General features: G+C 36.7%; 1 non-coding gene across 1 annotated transcript; it reads right to left on the bottom strand.

Annotated features, from left to right (window-relative positions):
- Positions 1-6,717: 6,717 nt before the first annotated feature.
- Positions 6,718-6,825, bottom strand: LOC133787463 (small nucleolar RNA R71). The gene has a single exon (XR_009872484.1). It is a non-coding gene; the product is annotated as a small nucleolar RNA R71 (small nucleolar RNA).
- Positions 6,826-7,681: the final 856 nt, after the last annotated feature.

Raw genomic sequence — 7,681 nt, 5'->3', positions numbered from 1 at the left:
GGGTATAATTGAATATTTGTTGTATGTTAATGATATATTGTGAGACCACATTATAATGTGGATTGGTTCGAGTATTTCGACATGAGACGATCCTTAAACATGATTTATCGGTTTGGTCATAACACGTTTGAGCTCGGGGCTCGGGGTGAGTCTCGGGGTGATATTAAAGGTTATAGCATTATCGGGGATTTTAGGGTAACAGGTTATGAAATATTGGTGTTTGAGGATATTGAGATTAGCGGGAATTGGGAAGCGTTAATTATGATTAATGGGTTAAGCTAGAAGTACCAATTTTGCCCTTGGATTGGTTTAAGAGGCTTTGGATGGTATAAGGGCATTTTGGTCATTTTAGGGGTGGATATACTTGTTTTAAATGGCTGAAGGTTGTAGAATAAAACAGAACAAAACAGAGGCTCTATCTTCTCTTCCTGTACCTTCCCATAGCTTCATCTTCTTCATTGCCTTCTTTAAGAGTTTTGTGTTCTTGGTTGTAATTCAAGCTAGAGGAACTTAAGGCTGGGTTGGAGCACTTGTGTTAGCCTGTGAGGGAGGTTTAAAGCTAGTTTCAAGGTGAGTTTTGGCCATTAACTTCAGCTGGTGCTCTGTTTTGCTTATAGTTTTTAGTTCATGGATTTTGATGTGGGGAGTGAGGATTAAAGGGAGTTTTTATGTTGTTTTGATTGGGGTTTAATGTGAGTGAGCTAAGGTTGTTATTTGGGGGTTTAATTACATGTTTGGAGGAGGTTTTATGATGGTTTGAGAGGCTGGTTTGAGAGAAAAACGCACAGGGGGAAAATCTGGTTTGTGCGTGGGCTTGTTGCTGAATTGGGTTGGGTGCCGGGGCACAGCTTTTGCGTGCCGCGGCCCATGCGCGTCTGGCAGATGGGGGCTTCCCTGTTTGGGGGCGTGCCGCGGCCCATAAGGCCAAATTTTGCTAAAAGTGGTTTTTAGCTTAGGGATTCAAACCATAGGCCTCGGGGTTGGACCTAGTACCCGGTTGGGTAGTATTTGAGGTCTCGGGGGCTGGGATTTGGTTTGGGAACCCTCAGTTATCATTTTTATTGATGAATCCTATATTTTGGTTATGACCAGGTGACCGTCGAGGAATTTAAAGGTTGATCGTTCTCAGGGGTCGTTCATATAATTATTCTCACTCGAACCAGAGGTAAGAAAACGGTGTTTGAATACAGTTGCACCCTGTATAGGTATATGACATGCGTGGTTTGTTACTCGAGGCATGTTGGTTGATATATGTGGACATGGATTGCATATTAAGTGCTGTTGAACGTTGTTTACCTGTTTGAGACACTGACTAGTCAGGGACCGACTCTAAAGTCGAGAATCATGCATTGAATGGCTCTATAGCATTAATGCCAGTCCGACCCTAGGGTCGAGGAACTTATAAGCGCTTGCCTGGCTTACAACCAGATGAATATAGCCAAGGTATGTGACCCCAGTGACTGTTTGTCACATGGCTAAGGGACGTTGTCCATAGTTTTGACTCCAGAGTCGTGAGGAAGGTTATGTTGGTGACTAATCACCATACACCTGTCCTAAACAACTTATGAATGATTCACCTCTCAGTTAAGCCCTGGTGACCCTATCGTCACATGGCTAGAGGGAGCGACGCTCATTATTGTGACTTTTGGCTATTGTCACCTATTTGTTGGACTGATAGTCCTGAATAGTTATTATGATCATTGTTGATATTATATCATGCTTTATTGTGTTTTCTTGCTGGGCCTTGGCTCATGGGTGCTATGTGGTGCAGGTAAAGGGAAGGAAAAGCTTGGCCAACCCTGAGTGGAGAGCTTGGGCGATGTGATGTACATTCAGGGCCGCTTGACCGCCACGGTCAAGGAGTTCTCAGAGGGACTAGGGGTTTACCCTATTTTTGCCGCTTAGGCCGGCGGGGATTGTATATTTGGAACTGTAGCAACTCTTTTGTAACATGAACTACTTGTAAACACTTTAAAAGGCTCATGAGCAGTTTGTTTACTTAATGAAAAGTGCCCTTTCTTTTTTACTGGTTTTACACCTTAACCTGTTAATGATACTTAGATCACGTTTTTAACCAAAGGACTCGGGTAGCGGGTCAAATTTCTGGTTCACCGTTCACCGTAACTGTTCTGGGGTAGCCAGGGCGTTACAATATTAACAATTGATAAGATAAGTAAACATACCATTATTATCTTTCTAGTCATATCATATCGTTGACCATAGGTCAATTCAATCTCAACTCTGAGTGGTTAGTATTCTAACTGATTGTATTATTTGAGTTCTTTGACTAGTTTGTTACCAACTTACCCTACAGACTAGCCCATTCTTACATCTTGGGAACTTGGTAGTATAATTGAGTGGGAGTGTTAATCATAGATATGAACATCTATAGCGTCTGATGAAGAAGTGAAGCAATGGTTTCCTTTTAGTTTGGTTCAAGGGGTTAAATGATAGAGATCTCATTTCAATAATTAAATTAGTTTACTGAAATATCATTTACAAGGAACTAAGTGTTTTAAGGATAAAATACAATGAGGGGTAAAACGATATTTTAGTCCCATCTCATTATAGACCATCTATAGAGGATTAAGTGAAAATTGTGGTTGTAACAATGGATAATTAATAGCGTATCTATATTTTTTATAGAGCATTCTATGAATTCAAGAGTGTAATTCCGAGTCTATAGTGTAGTCCGAGGAATTAATAAGTTAGTAAATTTATTTGTTAAATTTATGATAACTTATTGGAGCTTGATTTCATAGGTCCATGGTCCCCATTGTACCTTGGATAAAATCATCTAGATAGTCTCAATTAATTTATTTAATTATCAATTAGAATTATCAAAGGTGACTAGGTCAATTTTGGATAGTTTCACAAAGTTATGTAATTTTGAGAAGAAAAGAGAAATTATGGCAGGTTTATTAATTAAGATAAATTGGTATCTAAATTAATTAATAAGTTTAAATCAAGGTTCAAATTATAAATAATTAATTATATAAAGGATTTAAATAATTATTTAATTAATTAAATCAATAGAAAATAATACAGGCCTTGATTTTAAGTCCAATGGGCTTATAATCAAATGGGAAATTTCACGGGCCTAAAGCCCAAGATATTTTTGAACTAGGGCTTGAAATTGGCTATTATTTTATTGATTTTTTAATTAAATTAAATGGCCGAATTGAGTCTATAAAAGGAGTGCTTAGAGAGAAGTCAAAATGCAAGTTCTGACAAGTTCATAAGTTCAGAAGTCAAGTTTTCTGATAGGTTTTAGATTCTCTCAAAACACAAGTCCTTTTCTAAGCCTCTTTGTTATTTTCTCTTCTTCTCTCTATATCTATCTCATGTGTTGAGAATCGCCCACTCTAGTCTGGGTGATTCTAAGGATACTTTGGGAGACTGTGAAGAAAATTGAAGATCGGTTCAGTTTCTTAATAATACTCTCTGACAGAAAGGATACAAGGGTTAGAGAACTAAAGGAAGGACTCATTCATTCCACTGCGCATACTGTAATTATTCTTATCATTGTTTCTCTTTGAATTCAATTTTAGAAACATGTTCTAGGTTATCTCATATTAATTTGTTTAATATTAGATCTACATGAAAATAAATAAAGATCATGTATAAGTTTTCCCAACAAGGGTAGCATCATGATTATGAGGTTGATCAGGTGGACCGAAATAATGCTATGGTTTACTGATGGTCAATGAATGAAGAGGACCAACGGTACTTTCCTAATCCACCTCTGTTTTCTCCTTATCAGCAACCTCTGTCGCCTCCGCCATTTAAGTAGTGATGTTTTTCAAGTAAGTCTTCTTCCTTCTGCTTTCCTTTTAAACATTGGGGACAATGTTCATATTAAGTTTGGGGGAGGAGATTTACTTTCGTTTTGTATATATTGCGTTGTTTGTATTAGTGGTGCGTATGTTTTAGTTGTGGCTTGTATCTTCTTAACTCTTTTCTTTATTTTGTTGTTCTGATTAGGATGTCTTGAGTGTATTGTATGTTGAATCAAGTTGATGAGAATAAGTGAATGAATTGATTGAAGAACTGGATCAAAACAAAACAATTAATTAAATCCATGTGCTTGACTGGAATATTTTTTTGATTTGCTTAGATCCTTATAAATATCTTAGAGTTTAGTCATGATTGGTGAATTATCTACTTGTAGTTGAAAATCATTTATGCATGTTGAATTCAGATTGTGGGAAGTTTTTTGAAAATCTTAGAATAACTTACTTGCTAGTCAAGATGAAATCCTAAATGACGTATGTTTAAGAAGATGATTTAGGACAAAAAAATGGAACGTTTGAGCCTTTCAAGCCAACCTTTATGTTTGTCTGGATCTATGTTTTCTCTCGAACTGAAAATAAATGGGGAAGTTGGGAATGTTTTTGGGATTTGAAAGTGTGTCATAAGTTTGGTTTGTATGCTTATGGTAATTTTTTAACCTAAAATGACATTTCATCTACGTTTGCCTAAGTCGTTCATTCTATGCTTTAAAAGTCATTTTGATTCTTGAGCATATGGTACTTACATTAGTGGAGATTAGTAAGTAATTCAAGCATATGAGGTTTTGAGATAGGTTGTGTGATAAGAATTTAGTGTGTATAAAGTAATTTGAATGCAGGATGTTTACTAATCATGATTAGGAGAGATTTTATTTATTTGGATCTGAGTATGATGAGGAAATGTTTTGGTTGAAAATCTGGATTATCATGATGGTTGAGTTTTTGAAGGTGATTTGATCAGTTCATTTATAATTGAGGCTTTAATTGTTATTCTTAACTTGGTGCGTCATAGGCTGTTTGTTTTGTGTTCTTTTTGTGTGTTTTGTGTTCTATACTCGAGGGCGAGTAAAGGTTATGTTTGGGGGAGTTTGATAAGTCTATTTTAGTACTTTTTTAGAGTAGGTTTTAAGGGTGTGTTTTTAATCTTTTAAGTTTTTTTGGTGCAAAATTATGCTTGTCTTTTTTGTGTTTTCATGTTTTAGTGATGACTCAAGGGTTGGTGTGGATGTGGTGCAACTAAGGGATAATTCGAAGATAAACGATGAATTTTTTACGCTAAACGATGTTTTGTAGTGTTGGGGCACTTTAGAAGAGATCAAGGTTCACAAGGAAGCTTTAAAAGTTGATGTTCTAAACAAAACTATTTTGAGACGCGACTCTTAAAGCTGAGCTGCAGTGCTTGTTTAGTCGAAGAGTTATTTCACATGCATATTTTGAGCTGGGGTGTTTCAATGCTTGGCCGTGGCAGTATCCTTTTGAGTCGCATCGCAAGATTGCTGAGCTGTGGCGCCATCAAAGTCAGAGGCACTTCGATTTGGGGCTATTGTATTAGGGCCGCAACGCATGAAAGCTGAGCCGCGATGTTTGTGTCCGTACGCATTTTGAAAATAAGGGCACTTGTGACTTTTAATAGAAAAGATTAGGGTTAAATTGTTTTAAAAAGAACGTTCTGAGAGGAGGGAAAGAGGATTGGGAAACAAGGAAGGAGGCAAGAAGTTGGTTTTTGATCAGGAGGAAGCAAGGAGAACACTTTGGGAGCAATTTTAGAGATTAATTCTACAGTTCTTTTTCTTCTTCTTTAATTTTCTTTATGTTAAACTCTAGTATTCTGGATTTCTTTTCCATGTTGATGAACTAATTTTATCTTAGGGTTTTTAATTGAATCTCTTAAAACTTTACTATGATTTAATGCAAGCTTTACCTTTCTTTGTTCTTCTTTAAGATCCTTTCAATTTGTGTTTATTATATGTGATTGACTCGCCATCTTTTGCATAATCCATATGAGTTTGAGTCAAAATCTGAAAGGTGAGATTTAAACATGCTATAATTGATTGGATGTAAATTTATCATAGAAATATAAAAAATGCATATCTAGGTCGAATTTCATATATCTTAATCTGAATATAAAATCTTGTAAACCTGCTATCTTAATCAGAAGAGTGATAGTGAAATCTAGCATTAATGAAATAGTAGATTGGATAGAAGAGGATATTAAATTCCCTAATTTGTTATTTTTTGAAGTAATTATCTTTTGCTTCTTTAAAGTGTTAAACTTGTGTTCTTTTTGTTAGTTTATTTTTGCAATTTACATTTGTTTACGCTTTCTTCATTTCAAACTTTACCAATCAAAATTCGCTAGCCAAATAGAAACTAGAAATTAATTATTTGGTAATCGATATATTAGTCTTCGTGAGACGATACTCCTTCTTACAGAGATTTATTACAAATTGCTATTATGCATACTTACGTAGCTTAAAATTCACAACACTCTCCTAACTTGTCGTCTTCTTCCCTTCGTTCTCATTCACCCAATTTACCAAGACTTCCTGAACCACCCACGATGGCTCATCAAGATGAAGTCCAACCAAGAATGCTATAGGACTATTTACAGCCACACTTTCATGCATAATGTATCCCAACAATATGCCAAATTTCGATTTCAAACCCGGCATGATTCAACTTTTACCAACCTTCCATGGGTTGGAAAATGAGAGTCTGTATGTATATTCAGGAATTCAAAGAGGTGGTGGCTACATTCAACAACCGAGCTGATGCCACCAACATTGTGAGATTGAAGTTCTTTCCTTTCTCTCTCAAAGATAAAGCTAAAAGTTGGTTGTATTCTTTAACGCCTAGATCTATTGGAAATTGGGACGAAATGACATCTACTTTCTTTGCCAAATACTTTCCACATCCTAAGACTAACGACCTTATAAGAAAAATATCTACCTTTACTAAAAAAATAACACGAAACTCTTTACCAATCATGGGAAAGGTTCAAAGATTTTCTCAATCAATGTCCCCACCATGGATATGAAAGTTGGCGCCTGGTCAACTACTTCTATGAAGGCCTCACATTTCAAGAGCGCAAATTCGTGGAGATGATGTGCAATGGCGAGTTCCTCCAAAAAGATCTCGAGGAAGCTTTCGAGTATCCAAACACCATCGTTGATAAAGCCCACACATGAACCAGACCAAGTGCTAGTTAAAGCAAAAGTAGATCTTGACACACTGGAGTCTACCAACTAGGGAAGAGGATAGCTTTAAAGCCCAAATTCAGTCTCTAACAAAACAAATTGAGGCTCTTACAAGCAAAGAAGGTAGAGGAATCCACATGGTTTCCAAAGTTGAGTCACTAGAGCCTTGTTTTGTTTGCGGTGGAATTTAACATCAAGCACCAGATTGTCCTACCTTTGGCGAAATGAAGGGTGTGTATGAGGGGGAAAGTAATTCTATATACAATAAGACCTACACACCATACTAAAACTCTTACAATCCTAGTTGGCGAAACCAACCAAACTTCAACTAGAAGGACTCAACACAAGCATCTCGAAGCCAATGGAGGCTTGAGCAGTAACAACCGCCAAGAACATACATTGCTCCTCAAAATAACACAAATGGCCTCAAATCAAGAGCTCAAATCTTGCTTCACACAAATGGTGGAGGAAATGAAAGACATTAAAAGCCAAATGACAAAGTTAAACACTTCTTTGGCAATTCAAGAGCATGGTAGATTTCCCGCTCAACCTCTACTCCATCAAAAAGGGCAACACATGGCACAAACCTCCACCTATATAGATACAAATCTCAAAGAGGTTAATGCCATCACTACTTGAAGTGGTCAAAGTACGGTTTCATTGTTAACTAAGACAACGAGTATGTCAATGCCC

Source organism: Humulus lupulus, chromosome 6, assembly GCF_963169125.1.
Source record: "Humulus lupulus chromosome 6, drHumLupu1.1, whole genome shotgun sequence".
Lineage (NCBI taxonomy): Eukaryota > Viridiplantae > Streptophyta > Magnoliopsida > Rosales > Cannabaceae > Humulus > Humulus lupulus.
This window is presented reverse-complemented; position numbering and strand designations above follow the sequence as displayed.